Below are 18,984 nucleotides of genomic sequence, written 5' to 3' on the forward strand. Positions count from 1 at the left end.
CCTACATCAATTTTGATATATGATCAAAATACAAGGGTGGATAAAGAGGAATCTATATACAAGGGACTTATGCATGCACAAAACAATTACTCTCAGATTTCATAATATTGGATAACATACTAAACCTTATCACTTGGTATTGACACACTGCCTCACTCCCAAAACATTTGTTGTCATTGGCAGACCTCTCTTCTCTCCCTTTCTTTATTATCTCATCATAAATTGTTTAAAATATCTTCTACATGCTTATGACTGTATGGGAAGCAGAGAGATCTTTTACATCAAGCTAATATTGTTACCAATTTAAATGGGGTGCACTCATCTATGGGAGAATATGTAATTGCTAGTGAATGTAATACAATTTTCAGTGAATATACCGACAAATGATATTTTGTGGTTACCATCTCCCCTCCCTTTATAGAGTGTCATCTACTAGATTCATTATTAACAGTCTGGTAGCTTGATTTTTGAACCACCTAGAAACCCGATATTTATTCTGTGATTTCTATCTTGGGTCCCATATGTGGTGCATCCATCTATGGGAGAATATGCAATTTTCAGTGAATGTAATACAATTGTCAGTGAGTGGAATGACAAATGATATCTTGTGGCTACCATCTCTATTTTTATAGATTGTCATCTACTAGGTTTATTACCAATAACCTGGTAGTCTGATTTTTGAACCACAAAAAAATCCAATATCTATTCTGTGATTTATACTTTGGGCCCCAATACAATCGGAAAAACGGTGCACTCAGGAGACAGATTTACCTACGGTCAGACCGCACTGAGTATGCCCAAACTCGTCTGATCTTGGAAGCAAAGCACTGCAGGGCCTGGTCAGTACCTGGATGGGGAACCACCAGGGAATACTAGGTACCGTAGATATTTTACTCTCCAACGCCTAAGACAATTTTGGGACCCACGGCAGGAACTTGATCTCAGGTTCCTGCTCTTATTGATCACACCAGACCCGAGGTAGTGACCTCATTCTACTAAAATCTCTATTATAGAGATTATAAGTAGTGAGTATTATCTCATTGAATGAGGAATCATTTATTTTCGCCCACCCACACCACTATTTCGCCTGTAATCCAGTACATTAGTACATGTGGACATAAATGTTCCTTAAAAGTAGATGCTTGCTCTCGTTTCTTTTCTAAGTATATAATAATAAAAGTTATATTTTAATAATTTCATTTTTTCAAATCATTTCAAGTGTGCCCTGGAAAAGGCATATAGTTGTCTTTCTGTCCTTTTCTCTTCAAAGGACCACACCCGTTGTTTCATAACTGTATGAATCTGTCATTTAAAAGTGACTGAGTTCCAGCTGGAGACTCAGCACGCCTGCCTCATGTACCGCAGTGACAGTGGCTGTTCAGAGCTGCACCTGCTGGCTGGTCTTACTGACTGAGAGTGTCAGTCTGATTGCTGCTATGTCTGACAGCAGTGTGTTGTGGTGTGTGACACTCACTCTTGGACATACCAGCAGCTTTCATTAATTTACAGGTGAGAACTGGGAAGGGGAGGGTAAGGGAGGTATATATACTGTAGTATCGGATTAGTAAAAGAGAACAGTCTGTTTTTATTTATTTATTTATTGTGTAAGTACCATCACATAGACTCGTGGTTCCAGGACCAGAGAAAACTGGTGCCTATTTGCTTAATTTTGGGGGGGTCATTCCAACCTGATCGCTCGCTGCAGTTTATCGCAGTGCAGTGATCAGGTCAGAACTGCGCATGCGCCGGGGCCGCAGTGCGCTGGCGCATGCCAGCCGTCGTTGACTAGCAATCGCCTCTGAGGCAGAGGCGGTCGCTGGGCGGGCGGGGGATGGACGGTATAGGGGGCGCGGTCCAGCCAACGCAGGCGTGGACAGACCGTTGGAGGGCGGGCCGCGGTGGCTGCGTGACGTCACATGCAGCCGCTGTGACCCGGGGCAGCGAAGAGTTTCTCCCGGCCAGCCGCAGGAGCTGCGCTGACCGGGAGTAACTCCAGCGATGCAAAAACATTGCCGCTGTGCGATGCTTTTGCATTTCTGCGGGGGGGAGGTGCCGGCACTGACATGCGGAGTGGACTAGCCCTGTGCTGGGTGCCCCCCACATGTCTGAGTGCCTGATCGTAGGTGTGCTAAATTTAGCACAGCTACCATCAACTCGGAATAAACCCCCTTGGTTGGGTAGGCAGGGTGATGAAGTGCTACAAAAGAAATTGTAGGCTCCACATGGTCCAATTTAGTTGCCTGTAAAAAAAATACATTATCTCCCGAAAACACACAGGTTCAGTGAAACCTGTGTGGTTTTGGTAGAAACAGCACAGTTTTTTCAGATGTAAATGGGGCTATATCCGGGGATTTGGTTTTGCCTGCCTGAAGCAAGTAAAACAAATCCCTGATAACTCTGCGCGAACCTCAGCTTTACCGGGCTAACTAGCCAGCCCCTGGCTGGACAATTAGCCATGGTAATTAACCGCGGCTAATTGGATACCCCCATTATTCGGCCTATTGCATTGTGGAGGGGTGGGGGGGGTGGGGGAGTGTCTTTGAGTTTATTAAAAGTCCGGGGCTGTGGGACAAGGTCTCATTATTTCAGTCTTATGACAGAACTAAATGTACTCCAGTGACTGCTGTCTTTTTGCATTGTATAGTTCTTCTGCTCCCTCTCTTTTAACTTTCTTTGTTTTCCTTTATAGGCTTTTACCCCTTCTCTCACCTTATTCTTCCCTAATCTTTTTAACTTTCTTTTTTCTCACCTTTATCATTATCTTTATTTCCTTTTTGGTTATTTTTCACATTGATTGTATTTATGATTGCCTGTCCCTACCACATACTAGAATTAACCAGGTTGGGTATGCCATACCGGCGCTGGCATCCTGGAATCGAGATGGCCGGCTGGGGGGCGAGCGTAAGAAGCGCCTTGCGGGCTCGCTGTGCTCGCCATGCTGCGGGCTCGGTGGCAGGTTCTATTCCTACTCTGTGGATGTCATGGACACCCACGAGTGGGAATAGTCCCTGCTAGTCAGCATGCCGACTGTCGGGATCTAAGGGGGCGTGATGTAGGGGGAGGTATTAACTACATCCCAAAATAACCCTACCCCATGTAACAGGGTAGTTACAAGGTGCACAGATCAAGTTAAATTATAATAAAACATAATTTTTATTGACTTGATAAAATGTTGATCCAATATTTTATCAAGCCAATAAAAGTTCTGTTTTATTATACTATATTATCTTGATCTGTGCACCTTGTAACTACCTTGTTCTTAGTTCTTTCGATCAAGCACCAATTTTCTTTGGCTTGCAGAAATTATTGCTTTGAGCAAATGGAAATTGGGCAGTTATAAATGTTATATTAGGTCTTTTCATTGAAAATGGTTTATACTTCTGGTGCATTTGTTTTAGTTTACATGTTTATATGTTTGTGTGCATTTTTCCTTGTCTGTAGTGTCATGTGTTTTGTCTTGTTAGGTCTCTCTTACTCAGGGATTAGATACTGCCATGGTTGACAATGGTAATCATGAGGGATTTTTTATATTTAACCTGAACTGGGCCTAATTCGGCAATTTGGCATTGCATTATAAAATAATATTTTCAGTCCTTCAGCCGTTTTTTTTATTTATTTTTTTATTTCTCTACAAGTTCACTTGATTTTTATTTTCTTGATTTTTCTTTCTCCCCTATACTTTTTCCACTTAGGTGTCTTTCTATTCGTCTATAACATCTTCCCTTACCTAACCCTGGGTCTGGCATTATCCAGGCAGGGCATTTGTTTTCTAATCAAAACGTATGGCTATGGACCATTAGGCCCATTTCTTAATTAGCTAGACACCACATGGGGAGAGCAAGTGGAGTGTGGATGTATTATGTAGCCTGCACTGCATCATTTGTCAAACCTTGGTGACATCTGTGACAGTGAGCTGCTTTGAAACATGCTTATATAACATCTGATGTCTGGTAGGAAGTCATTTCTGATGAAAGTGTTGCGTGTCTTTGAGTCTGTTAGGAAATTAGGAGGTCAATTTACTAAGCCCAATAAACTCAGTTGAGAACAGTGGTTGTAATATCAATAACACATGTCTAACAAGGGGAGGCATTTGATATGCCGGCTGTCGGGATCACGACGCTCAGCATGCCGGTGCCGGGATCTCGACAGCCGGCATACTGACACCTATTCTCCTTCTTGGGGGGACACCCCTGGAGGGAGAATAAATAGCATGGGGAGCGTAGTGTGCCACTGTACCGCAGCGAGCCTGCAAGGGGCTCTTTTGCGGTCGCCCCACTGCCGGCATGGGGGTAATTCAGATATGATCGTAGATGAGCTAAATTTAGAACATCTATGATCAATTTCTCTGACATGTGGGGGGACGCCCAGCATAGGGCTAGTCTGTCCCGCATGTCTGTCCATACTGCCCTCCCCTCCCCCGCACAGGGTGCAAAAGCATTGCACAGCGGTAATGCTTTTGCACCTGCTGAGTAGCTCCCTGCCAGCGCAGCCCCTGCATGCTGGCAGGCCGCTACTGGCCGCGTTCCGGGTCACAGCAGCTGCGTGTGACATCACGTAGCCCCCGCGGCCCACCCCTGCAATGGTCTGGACATGCCTCCATTGTCCAAACCGCACCACACCAACGGCTTTCTATGGCACTGTCTCACCACCCTTCAGAAGCTGGCCCAGAAGGCACATGCCCTAGGAGCACCCCAAAGCCACCATTGGGTTTTTATTGAGTAGCGATAACATCAGCGATGCAATCACATTTTGCTGATTTTCGGCCCAGTGCACACGCGCAGGGTCCTTTCTGCGAGTACACAGGCCAAGCAATTCAATCACATGGCAGTGATGGATGCAAACGCCTCTGCCTGATTGACAGGCACTCACTGTGCGGTCGGGGGTGGCGACACGGTGTTGCTGGGGCATGGCAGCAAAAATGGGAGCGGGTCTGGGCATTCTTGGGGCAGCCTGTGATGTCACACATGGCCGCTGCAATGGATAAGATGGCGGTGGTCTTCGCAGCCAGGCTGTGCAGGCAGGGGTCTACGCCTATATTGCTGGGTCTGCAATGCGATCTCAATATGGTTTAGTTCACTGAAGGTTTTCCTTAAATAAGTGAGCAGTCCCTCCTGCAAAGTCCAGGACACAATGTAATGTAACAGAACTAACAAAGTAGCTTTCCTACTTTTAATTTGAGTTGTTTTGCAGATAATCATGTGCACAGTTTGAGCTTTTGGATACTTGCATACTACTGTATAAGATCTGTCTTTCAATTGTATTGTTACAGTGCTGTTATACATATTAGGAGCAATGTCTTGCAGAAAAAGTAAATCTGGTGAGTGCATATAAGACATGGGTTGTCTCTCACCAAGGGGGAGAGTATCAAACCTTGGAGAGAGAGATAAAGTGGAGATATAGAGGCCTATACATCATTGGTGACCGGACAGCCCCCTATAATTAAGTATCCAACTTGTTGCGGAGGATACTTATCACCAAAACAATTCAGCATTGCTCCGTTATGGGAACAGCTGCTCTGCAAAGCAGCACTCCCTGCGATCAGTAACACTGCTACTTTAGTAACAGTGATACATACCATTCCCGTAGCTGGCTTCATGCACGTATGACCTGAGGTCATGCAAGTGTAGAGCAGCTGGTCACATGTCACACAGTGAGGAAGCGGCAGAGGGATCTACTTGGATACCTCTTTGCATCCCCAGAACTCCTTCCCACAAGCAGGAGCGGGACTCCAAGAACAAGTGTCATCTGAAGATGGCATTTCTTCCGCAGGCAAACTCCAAAATATGTAAGAATTTGGAATTTGTACAATATAACAGATGGTCTTATCGGGCCCCAAATGATGAATAACCATTACATAAAATATGTGGAAACTAGTGTTTCCGTATGTGTGACAGGCCATTTAGTGACAATAAATAGGCCCCAAAGTACCAATCAACCAGCTTCTGTCATATTTCAAATACTAAATGGCAGTTAGAAGCTGTTTGTTGGGTAGTTTATTTCTTGCCAAAGTTTGATACATCTCAGTTGGTACTTTATGGTCTATTTACTAAGCCTTAGAGTGCATGGAGATAAAGTACCAGCCAACCAGCTCATAACTGTCATTTTTCAAACCCAGCCTGTGGCATGGTAGTTTGGAGCTGATTGGTTAGTACTTTATCTCCGTCCACTTTATCTCCGTTTAAGGCTTAGTTAATAGACCACTTTATCTCTATCCAAGGTTTGACACATTCTCCCTCCGTCCCCAATCAGTGGAGCATTGAGGCAACGACTTCCCTCCTGTTCAGGGCAATCTGGAATGACTGGAAGCTTCTGTTCCACTGGGATGTTTGGTCTAGCTGTAGCACTACAAGTCTCAGCAATGCAGATTGTCTTTCTGAACACTGTCTTTCACTTGCAGCAGAAGCTGGTTTAAGGTAGAGATGAGCGGATTCGGTTTTACTCGGTTTTACTCGGTTCTCAAAACCGAATCTTATTGGCTATCCAAAACACGTGACATCCGTGAGCCAATAAGATTCGGTTTTGAGAACCGAGTAAAACCGAGTAAAACCGAATCCGCTCATCTCTAGTTTAAGGGCTACTTGGCCATGGGGCTGAAAATGTTCAAGGGCCTATACTCATTCTCTGTGTGAGTTCCCTGACTCCCCTCAACTGCTTCTTTTTATCCCTCCTGCTGCTGTTTGGTCCGCCTCTGACTCATTGTCTGCAGTCTCTCACTTGCCTGAGGTCTCCTGGTAACAGCCAGCCTAGGGATGGCCATCAGTGATGCAGTGATCCCGACCGCCACAATGCCGGCAGGGGGCCCAGGGCTATTCCACAGACCAACAGAACTGTGCTGAGTGAAAATCTGCTTCTTCCTGATATATTCTGACACTGCTAGAATTGTGGTACAAACAGCTCTACAGTACCTGCCTCCTGGCTCTCCTTAAATTCCAGGAAGAAATTGATTGTTGATGTTGCCACTACCCTCCCTCTGGTATCACAACTTAGCAAGTATTGAAACTGAATTGTGAGCACTTCTGTACCTGTAACACTTTAATAACCCAATCTGCTCCCAGCAGAGGTAGTAATATACTAAACAAAAGAGGAAATACAGTACGTGTACCATTTTATCAAAATCCCAGCATGTTATCTCCTAAATTAATACAAATATTTATTTTCAAATCTATCTATCTATCTATCTATCTATCTATCTATCTATCTATCTATCTATCTATCTATCTATCTATCTATCTATCTATCAATCTATCTATCTATCTATCTATCTATCTATCTATCTATCTATCTATCTACTGTATATGCAAAATCCCTCACTCACTCACTAACTCACTCACTCACTCACTCACTCATCACTAATTCTCTCACTTCCCGATATGTTAGGAAGATGAAATTTAACATAGGGATTCTTCAGGTGGGAAATAGGAAAACTATGTAATTTGGAATTTTAATAAACCTCCCTAAAGGGGATGAAAAGGGGGTTGACATAACTTAATAAAGTACAAAAATGCGAAAGCCCTCAATGACTGCTTACTCATCACTAAGGGGCATATGGCCAACTTCTCCACTGGCTCACTTCTCCACTCTTTTCACTGCTTCATGAATAGACCCCTTATTCTCTTACTTCCCTATACGTTAGGAAGATGAAATTTAACATAGGTATTCTTCAGGTGGGAAGTAGGAAAACTGCGTAAATAGAATTTAAAAAAACCTCCCCTAAGGGGATGACATGGGTGGTGACATAATGACATCATTACCGATGCGTGGCTTGTGTTGCATGAATGATAGCACCCACACAGACAATGGGATCAAAATTTGGATAACACCTCCAGTGTGTAGAATTTAATAAACTACAAACATGGTTCTGTCGCTTTTTACCATATTTGCTACGGGTGCTCCTAAGGTAATGTCAAGAACCGTGGATTAATATTTACTTACATTATGATGTCTCAAATTTATAGCTCTATAGATTTACCAAATTTTTAACACTTATTTATATTTACAACTATGTAAATCAGAAACCCCCGTGCGAAGAACAGGTAGAATAAACAGCTAGTTATTGTTATGAGTTGCTGCTGTTGCTCTTTTCTGGATGCATTTCTGGATGCCTCCTAGCAACCTTGAAACTTGCTACTATATGTAGCAGCACACCTGTTTGGGAATGCTTCGTTACCTGCCTCCAGCCTGTTGTCTCTTGTGGAAGTCAGGCGGCTATTGGATGTGAGAGTTGGTAATTGGGGGAAGCTGGCTTGCTGTGACTCTCATTAGCTTTTGTCTACTTTATATGTGCTGTCTGTCTTTCACTCCCTGCTGGTCATAGTTATTGGTTGCATCAGGAGGCCTTGCCTCTAGGTTCTAGTACTAGCCGTGAAGTCTTTTGTCTAGTTATTCTTCTACTGTCCTCTATAGCAGTGGTTCTCAAACTCGGTCCTCAGGACCCCACACAGTGCATGTTTTGCAGGTAACCTAGCAGGTGCACAGGTGTATTAATTACTCACTGACACATTTTAAAAGGTCCACAGGTGGAGCTAATTATGTCACTTGTGATTCTGTGAGGAGACCTGCAAAACATGCACTGTGTGGGGTCCTGAGGACCGAGTTTGAGAACCTGTGCTCTATAGTATTCCTGTGTCCAGTGCATAATTATCAGCATCCAACTCTGCAGTATTCCTGTGTCCAGCCCTTTGTCAGTACTTAATTATCAGTGTCAGTTACATTATCTGTCTTGTTGCTTTTGTTATTTCTGCTTATAGTACTCCTTATCTTGCTATAGAGTCTTGTGTTTCCTCAGTTATATATCTCTCCTGTATACCCTCAGTACTCCCACTGCCATTGGCTCTGTCTCTTCATTGTTTTGTCTAATTTCTTTCTTTAGTGTATTGTCTGTTTATGTACTTTATGATCTCACTCACTTGAAAGCTTTCCAGAGACTGAGAAAGTACTGTGTTTAGGTGTGTATTGTCTCTTGTCTTAGAGCAGCTCCAATCCTGTCTTTCACTCCATTGGCATTGACTGGGGTCACTCTGGGGTTAAGCTCGCACTACCACCAGTCGTGTAAGTCCTGGTAGCATCCCAGTAACGGTAGGCACATTACACCTTAAGGAAAAAGCAGATATTATAGGCAAGAAAACCTGCTTGTGGGTTCTGCAAGTCTTAACCTGGGGTGTACAAGGGTCACTGCCCAGAAGACCTCCATGAGTTCCACCCTCCTTGGAAGGAGAACTGTGGCTAGCTGTTACAATTACTCATATTTACAATTTCAAAGTACTGTATTATATTTGATATTATTTTCTAGGCAGAGTATCAAGGTACAGCGTCCCCTACTTTTTAATTGTGTACTAGATTCTCTTTTAAGATGCCTAAATAAGGTAGAATGGAAGAAAACAACAGATAGCCAATGCAGAATTCACAATCTCTGCATCTGCAGATAATGGGACTAGTTCACATGCAGATTCCCGATTATCAGGAATTTGCGGCAGCTGAACGTCCGTTCTGCATATGTACAGAATGGGTCTTGTGATCTCGCCTGAGTAACCAGAAACGGAGGCATGTCATTCCCAGGGCTCACCAGGATGATTCCTGGTGGGCCAATGTGTTTGTGTGGCCTGTTTTGTGTGTCATGTGGGTCGACCCCCCCACATGACAGGCAGCCCACCGCACTCAGTACACTGCATTTTCCCCATTCATTATTCTATTCCATCTCTGCAGTACAGCAACTCTGTCATTTAGTGATGCTGCCATGGCTACACGGTATGTTATACCTCTTGTGCTGCCCATGTCGGACCACTCTGCAAAATTTTACAGGGCTAGTTTTAGTTCCCAATCTGCCCCTGGTCTCAGACACAACAGCAGCAAAAGATGCAAAGAAGGCCACATTTGCATACAATCAGACCCTATGAGGAGTGATCCTGCCCCCCTCAACAGAGCCCACCCCTCAACAGACCGCAACCCCATTAGGGCTGCTTCCTAAAATTTCCCGTGCTGGTTTTCCATACCAATCCACCCCTGGTCACCTCCATTTTTGCTGAGATTGCAGCAACATGCAGGAGGCGTCTCTTCTACTGAGATAGCTCCTGCATGTCCCTCCTTCAGATTGGACGGAAATACATTGCTGCATGCACAGCGGCGATGCTTTTGTACTTTAGGAGTAGCTCCCTGCCAGCGCAGCTCCTGAACGCTGGCAGGAGCTACTCGTCGCTGTGAGGGTCGCAGCGGCTGCATGTCATGTCACGCAGCCGCCGCGGTTCGCCCCCCTTACGGTCCGGGAAATGCAGCTGGCCCGCCCCCTCCTACCCAGCAACTGCCTCTGCCTTTCAATCAGGCAGAGGCGATCGCACGGCTGAGACAGCCACTGGCTGTCTGGCATGCGCCGGCGCACTGTGGTGCTGGCGCATGCTCAGTTCAGACCTGATCAGCTGCAGTGTGAAAATGCACAGCAGCGATCAGGTCTGAATTAGGCCCAAGGTGCACTGTGATTCTGTTCGCAATGAGGATTTCATGGGAAACTGATTGACAGGAAGTGACCATTTGGAGGTGATAATGGGGAGTGGTTGCAAAAACGCAGGAGTGCAATGGCCGGTTTTGGGTTATGTAACTGCCATCAGCTGCGTGTACATACAAAAACATGGCACCTGTGTCGCTACTGTCATGTCCACTCTGCGTAGCCATAGGCCAACCTTTAGTCCCAATGTTCTTCGTTTTTTTTATAGGCTGCGAACGTGTGCACAATTGCGAATGAATTCGTGATAGTCCTGGTGGACACCTCTTTTCATTTCTGGGAGGCAGCTTCACTTGCTAATATCAGCAGTTACGAAGCAGAGAAAATCACACATGCTAAAGCTAAAGATTGGACGTATAAACATGATTTAGGCCCTGTGTTTGAGAATGCCAATGCCCAAATAAATATACTTCAAAGACTCAGATGTTATTGCGTTTTATTATAATATATAATTATAATCTCCTTTAATGTGTAGTATGGTAAATCCAGCCCCTAAATTCGGGGTGTGGTGCCAATAAGCCAGTCAGATAGCCATATAGCTCCCGATAGGTTCAGTGTCACTATCCCTGGTAGGTATATGTACAATTTTTGGGGCCCTCTGAAAAGTCAATGTTGAACAGGGCCTGGATTACCAGAAAAAATAAAAAAATAATAAAATATATATATAGAGAGAGAGAGAGAAAGAGAGAGAGAGAGAGAGCTGGCTCAGCAGATCCTGCAGGGAGGCTTTGGGCTGAAGAGGTGCTCTCCCTGCTCTGCAGCATACTCTGCTGTTGCTGACGGCAGCGTGAAGAGCGGCTCCTGTGTGGTCAGTTTCCCCCAGCTCCCTCCCTCCTCTCTCTTGAGTCTCCTACCCCATCTCCCCAGCACTTTTACCAGCGGCGCCGGCAGTTTAAGGTGCGCTGCCTCCACGGGGGAAATCTCATCTGCCACTGCACTGATAGGACTTGCCTCCCCTGGACGTCCTATTGCTGTGCTCACACCATGCACATACAAGCAGCAGTGGGAACTGGAAGGATCAGTCTGCAGTGACCTTCAGTCCTGGTGCACTGCGGGCCGGGCATACACATAGGGGAGCTCAGTTTCATTGAGAGCTCTAAACTGTACTGCTATAGTTAGTCTATTGCCCATACTGTACTGCACTACTGTAAATAGACAATCTATTGCTGCATACTGTGCTGTACTGCTATAGAAAGACCCTCTGTTACCCATACTGTACTGTACTCTACCACTCCATACATTGTGCTGATTCCCATCTCAGGATCACTCCAGCTGTTCCCAGAGACCTTTTCCCTCCATTGTGCTCCCAGCCACACACTGCCTTCTGCAGCCACATATACTGTTGGCAGTGTGTATTGGAATTGCCTGGTGCAGTGACGTCAGTTCACACACTTAATGACTTAAACAGTAATGCAGGTTTATTCAGTGAACACAGGTGACTCAGATGTAATACTGATACAGGCAATTAGGGACCCTTATATCATTCAAGGTAACAGCAGTGGTAGCGGTGCTTATCAGGAGTTATCTCTGGTGGTGAGGGATAGAGGACTGCACAGCCATGCAGTCTGACTCCCGCTGTTGAGAAGATGCGGCACCTGGCTCAGTATCGGCTCTGGAACCACAATAAATGCATAGAACACTGTGAGTCTCTGTAACTGAGATCCACTCCCGGTCTCAGCTCTGCACGCTTGCACACAATAGGACTCAGTCTCTCTTACTCTCTCACTCTAAGATGGAGGAGCAGGGATTACATCACATATCTCTGCCTCAGAGTGACTCTTGGCACTAGGGAATTAACACTAGGGGATGCGCCCATAGACTGCTCTGTAGAAGGAGACAGGCACAGAGCGCACCATGGCCCTCATTCCGAGTTGTTCGCTCGTTGCCGAGTTTCGCTATATTGCGATTAGTCGCTTACTGCGCATGCGCAAGGTTCGCAGAGCGCATGCGGTTAGTTATTTTACACAAAAGTTAGGTATTTTACTCACGGCATAACAAGGATTTTTCATCGTTCTGGTGATCGGAGTGTGATTGACAGGAAGTGGGTGTTTCTGGGCGGAAACTGCCCGTTTTATGGGTGTGTGCGGAAAAACGCTGCCGTTTCTGGGAAAAACGCGGGAGTGGCTGGAGAAACGGGGGAGTGTCTGGGCGATCGCTGGGTGTGTTTGTGACGTCAAACCAGGAACTAAACTGATTTAAATGATCGCAGTGGCAGAGTAAGTCCCGAGCTACTCAGAAGCTGCAAAGAAATTTCTATTCGCAATTATGCGAATCTTTCGTTCGCAATTCTGTAAAGCTAAGATTCACTCCCAGTAGGTGGCGGCTTAGCGTGTGCAAAGCTGCTGAAAGCAGCTAGCGAGCGAACAACTCGGAATGAGGGCCCATATCCTAACACTCCCCCTCGCTTAAGACTGTCTCCGGTCACAAATTTAAAGAACATGACATTTTATCAAACAATTTCAATAAAGTCATTCCTGTAACTGAAAACATATAAATGTGAAGCAAAACAGTAAGAATAAATTAATATTAACCATATTCCAGTCCACATTCCATCAGGAATACATGTAAGAAGTGTGATGACAGTCCTTTTGTCAACATGTCGGCAATATTTTCTTCACTTGCAACATATTCCACATTGACGGACTTGTTTTCCACCAACTCATACATGAAGTGATTTCTTATAGCAATCTGCCTAGATCGTCCATGATGCTTTGTGCTACAAGAAAGATCAATTGCTCCCTTGTTATCACACTTTATGTTGATGATCTCACTGTGGTAAAGAAAACCTAATCATAAAGTCTCTCTTATCCAAAGCGCTTCTTTTGAGCGCCATGTACTCTGCCTCTGTTGTAGAAAGAGCAATTGTGGGTTGTTTCCTACTTGCCCAGCTTACGGATGCACCTGCCAGTGCAAACAGGTATCCAGTATAAGAATGTCTATCATCCTTATCTGATACCCTGTCGGTTTCACAGCATACTTTTAAGCTGGTATCTGTTGATCTTGTAAATCTCAGCTTTAGTGAACTTGTTCCTTTGAGGTACCTTAGTATTCTCTTTACTCCAATCCAGTGTTGTCTCCCAGGATTATTTGTGAACTGGATTGCCTGACTCACTGCATGTGTGATGTCAGGTCGTGTCCCAATGCTTGCAAACATCAAACATTTTGATAAGGGATTTCTTGCATTTCTTATATCAAGTTATATAAGTTTTATGTTCTATTTTGTGATATACAAAACATTTGAATTTGTGCTTTTTGGACTTTGGGGTTAATTCAGACCTGATCCTAGCAGCAAATTTGTTATCATTTGTGCAAAACCATGTGCACTGCAGGTGTGGCAGATATAACGTGCGGAGAGAGTTAGATTAGGGTGGGTTATATTGTTTCTGTGCAGGGTAAATACTGGCTGCTTTATTTTTACACTGCAATTTAGATTTCAGTTTGAACACACCCCACCCAAATATAAATCTCTCTGCATATGTTATATCTACACCCCTCCTGCAGTGCACATGGTTTTGCCCAACTGCTAACAAATTTGCTGCTGCTGCCCTTCGTGCCCAAGGCAGAACCCTCAGCTATGGTCTTGACAGGAATACGTTCTTGTAACTGCAGCAACTTGGCCCTTACAAACTTCGTTGTCAGCTTAGTGTCATTTGACTCTAAAGCAACCACCAAAAAAATTAAATTCTGGTGTCAGATTCTGTAACACAGCCATTGCCACCTCTTCAACGTCCACCTGTGCCTCCACAGATGCCACCTGCTGAGCTATGCATTTTGCAGGGCTGCCCACGTGTCCTTAGCTGACACTTTCCCACTGACTATTGAATAGACATGCTGCTCCACAGCTAAAGCTATCATCACGATGGCTCTGTCTACGTCATCTGGGTTGGATCTGCTCCTGGGCTTATAGTGACCTTCCACAACTTTTCCCGCTTAAGCTACATCTCCATGGCAAACTTCCATGTAGCATAGTTCTCTGAACCTTTCAACTTAGCAAAGTTCATGCTGTGTCCTGTGTTAAATGTCCTTTCTGCACTTGTATAAAATGTCACTTTAAACTTTGTCAGTGTGATTATTTAAAAGCACTCAGGGGGTTAATCTTCAGGCACACGCGGGTCTGAGGCGCGGGACTGGGCCCATAACCTGTTGGCAGAGTGTATTGGAGTTGCCTGGTGCAGTGATGTCAGTTCACACACTTAATGACTTAAACAGTAATGCAGGTTTATTCAGTGAACACAGGTGACTCAGATGTAATACTGATATAGGAAATTAGGGACCCTTATATCATACAAGGTGACAGCAGTGATAGCGGTATTTATCAGAAGTTGTCTCCGGTGGTGAGGGACAGAGGACTGCACAGCCGTGCAGTCTGACTCCCGCTGTAGAGAAGATGCGGTGCCAGGCTCAGCGTCAGCTCCGGAGCCGCGATACATGCAATGGAACACTGTAAGTCTCTGTAGCTGAGATCCGATCCTGGTCTCAGCTCTGCATACTTGCACACACCAGGACTCAGTTTCTCTTTCTCTCTCACTCTAAGATGGAGGAGCAGGGATTACATCACATAGCTTCACCTCCTTGTGACTCTTGGCACTAGGGAATTAACACTAGGGGATGCTCCCATAGTAACATAGTAATTGAGGTTGAATAGAGGCAAAATGCCCATCGTGTTCAACCTGAATTTTGTATTAAGTTGAGTTACACCCGAATTAACAACGTCAATATTTTAAATGTTGTAACCTTTATATATCCTTTTCAGTCAGAAATTCATCCAATCCCCTTTTAAATGCATTTACGGAGTTCACCATTACCACCTTCCCAGGCAAGGAATTCCAAATCCTTATTTACCCTAACAGTGAAGAACCCTTTCTTTCGTTGCATACAGAATTTTCTCTCCTCCAGCCTCAGCGAGTGCCCACATGTCCTAAACAGAGTTCTTTTAATAAATAATTTCTCTGATAACTCCATAGACTGCTGTGTAGAAGGAGACAGGCACAGAGTGCACCATATCCTAACATATACTACTCTCATACCACCCCATATAGACCTGCGTAGGACTCCTATCACCTAGTGTAGTCCCTTACTCAGCCTCCCCCAGCCCATTACCCATATAGTACCTTCCACACTGCAGCAGCTTCTCTCATCCCCCTTCTCCCCGAACATCCACTTGGCACAGCTGTGCTATTATTACCAGCTCCCTGACTCTGCCCCCCTCTCCTGCTGCACTGCCAGGGCTGGCCTATCTGCAGGGACCCTCAGGATGGATATGTACAGCTGGACATGGAGTGCATTGCTGGCTACCACCCTGTACTCAACTGTTGTGTACTCATTGCTCCACAGCCGGGATTCTGAGGAAAAGAGCTCTGTACCTGAAAGTCTGGGGTACCTTAGAATTGGGGGGCTGCATACCTCGCTAGGTGCCTCTATTGCTGTCCTTCTGTCTGTGCTGTTTGCTCATACTTCATTTATGTATTGGCAGCACAGGGGTTAAATAAAGTCTTGTTCTCTCATGCCTGAGGTGACTAACAATTGGGTGGGACACCTGCGCGCAAGTTCTTGTATCGTACTTATCACCTACTGCAGGACGTGTGTGTAATAATGCACTGCAAAATGCAGTGACCGGCACTGCGCATCCAGTCCCATATGACCGTTGGGTGAATGCAGTGAGAGCTGCACAATGGGAAGGGATAGTATAGCTGAGGGTTTATCTGTATAGCTTAGTGTTGGGCACGGTATATCCCATCAACCTGCTGTGGCGCCCTGTATGTGCGGTGTTAGGCTCTGTTACTGCAGCTCAGTGACATGCTCCTGGACAGCAGACAGGACATAGTGCTATTAGCTGCTGCTGTACCTCCTGCTTATTACATGGGTTCAGTATGTGTGATCGTCGGACGGGTTATAGGCAGTCACGATACTGACGCCGGCATCCTGATGTTTAAAATCTCGACAGGGGGAGGTAAGTATGCTATCCCGTCTCCCCTAACCCTCCCTTCCCGCAGCCTAACCCTAACCTCCCCCCATAGTGCCTAACCCTAATCACCCCCCCCCCAGTTGTGCATAGCTTCCACCTTCCCACAGCATAACCCCCTCCACCCAAGCCTAACCCTAACCCCCCAGGGTGGCATCTAAATCCTACCCACTATCCCCCAACCCCCACTGGGCTCTAACCAATCCGCTATACTTACGGACAGGATTCTGGCATCTGTATTCTGACTGCTGGGACCCCGACAGCTGATATATTATTAACTGAGTCCCCATTACACAGTGATAGCTCTGCTATAGTGGGTCTGCCATTCAGTTCCCCAGCCACTGGATGAGACCACAGCACAGTAGCAGAGTTGTTACTGTTAGTAATCATTTTATCATCATAATAATAATAATAATAATAATAACAGCAGCATAGTGCAGCATTGCTTTAATAAATGTTAATAAAGCGTTTTGTTTTATGCATTTGCAACACATATTCACCAAATACAGATGGGTCCACGGTTATCTTGGCTAGTTTGCTGCACCTAGGCACAACATGGTTTATTAACATAAACCCTTCATCTATTGTTCTCAGCTGCAACACAATACAGAGAACAATACAGCAGGGGATTAAGTCATTACAGCAGCGGATTAAGTCCAATTGCCCAGTCTCAGTTAATCCTATTAAAGGTCAAGATAAACATGGACCCATCTGTATCACTGTCAACGCCGCCCACTGTCACTGCCGCCTCCTCCGGCTCACCTAACCCGATGTGTGCCGGCGCCGCACAGGGAGATGCCGGGCACCCGCTGTGATTGTGTTATCAGCGGCGCCCGGCTCTCCCTGCACAGCTGGCGGCAGGAGCTCACTACTGTGCTCCTGCTTCCGGCTCCCAGCTCAGTGCGCGCTATGAAGAGAGACGTCATGACGTCTCTCTCATAGTGCTTGGGAGCGGAGTGAAGCGGACGTCAGGAGATCACAGCGGGTGCGGGGATTCGTAAGTATGTTTTTTTTCTAATGTGTGACTACTACTGGGGGCATAACTACAGGGGGGCTAAACTACAGGGGCTAACTACAAGGGGGCAAGCTACTGGGGGCATTACTACTTGGGGCAAACTACTGGGGGCAAACTACATGGGGCAAATCTACAGGGGCACATTACTACTGAGGGCATAACTACAGTGGCACATTACTAGTGGGGGCATAACTACAGGGGCGCAATACTACTAGGGGTATAACTACAGGGGCATTACCACTGGGGGTATAACTACAGGGGCATTACTAGTGGGGATATAACTACAGGGGCATTGCTACTGGGGGCATTAGTAATGGGGGCATAACTACAGGGGCTAAACTACTGGGGGCATTACTACTTGTGTGGCATATGCCCCTTCCTTTTTCGACCACGCTTCCTTTTTGGGTCGTGGTATACGGCGCGCACAATACCTTTATTGCATGGGCGCCAGGGGAAGGGGGAGTCTGAGTTCCACCACCTCTCTACGACCACTTTAAGCACTGCTGCCGCCGATAGTTCTCCCCTCTCCCCTCCCTCAGTCATTACAGCCGACAGTGACAGACCCCTTCCCCCTCCCACACATCCACACAACCGCCACCCATAAAGGCCCCTGTGCATTGCTTTACCCGGGGGCCTACTCTGCTGTAAAGATGACCCTGGAGGCCGCAGCTCTTTAATCTCTCAGAGATCACCTGTGTAAGCACCACACTCCCCCCTCTCTCCTCTCCCCTCCTGTGGACATACTGTAAGTGTAAGGGGCACTACAACTTTGTCCATTATGTGTGACACTACTTCCGTGGGCGTTATGTGTATAAGGGGCACTATTCTATGCGGTAATTACATATAGTGTAATGTGAATAAGATTGTGTTGCTGTGTGGTATCATTTGAATTGGGGTACTATTGTGTTACCACGCCCCATTCTAGTTAGACTACACCCCTTTTGTGGCATGTGCCTATACCTTTATTGTGTATGAGAGGGCGCAAATTTATCTTTAGCAGGGTGATGCCCAACCTTCTTATATATATACAGTTGCATGTCATACTGCCTTAAGAGGGGCGAAGATCAGGTGCACATCGCAGGGGCGTATCTAGAGAGTTTTTAAAAACTTTTTTAAACAAATTAAAAAAGTTAATTTTTATTCCTATGTGTACCACACCAAGACAAATCTTTTTCTTCTGTGTTGTATAAATATTGGGCCTTATTCAGTATGGATTACATCATCGATACGATCGCATACTGACGAATATGTGCCCAGTGCGTACACGCAGGAGCCATACTGTGCATCTTATAAATGCGAACGCCACTGCCTCATTGACAAGCAGAGGCATTCAGTGGTTGGTCCGGGGGGCGGCGACTACCCACTTTGAGATTATGGTGGCATTCAGTTAGCAAAATCTAAAATTTAGACAGTTATACAACATTACCTTTTTTTACACAGCGATTTAAATAAGTTTTAAGGTGTTAGTTCACCTTTAAAATCTAAAATAAAAATCCTATATCCTATATACATGTT

The 18,984-nt window shown here is 45.5% G+C and overlaps 1 protein-coding gene and 1 pseudogene across 1 annotated transcript in view; one reads left to right on the plus strand and one right to left on the minus strand.

Moving 5' to 3' along the window:
- The window catches only part of LOC134958766 (calcium-activated chloride channel regulator 1-like), a 118,027-nt gene that overhangs the window by 75,787 nt on the left and 23,256 nt on the right, over positions 1-18,984 (minus strand). The window lies entirely within an intron of this gene.
- On the plus strand, positions 770-888 carry LOC134963802 (5S ribosomal RNA; annotated as a pseudogene).

Source organism: Pseudophryne corroboree, chromosome 9 (genome assembly GCF_028390025.1).
Source record: "Pseudophryne corroboree isolate aPseCor3 chromosome 9, aPseCor3.hap2, whole genome shotgun sequence".
NCBI classification, from domain to species: Eukaryota; Metazoa; Chordata; class Amphibia; order Anura; family Myobatrachidae; genus Pseudophryne; species Pseudophryne corroboree.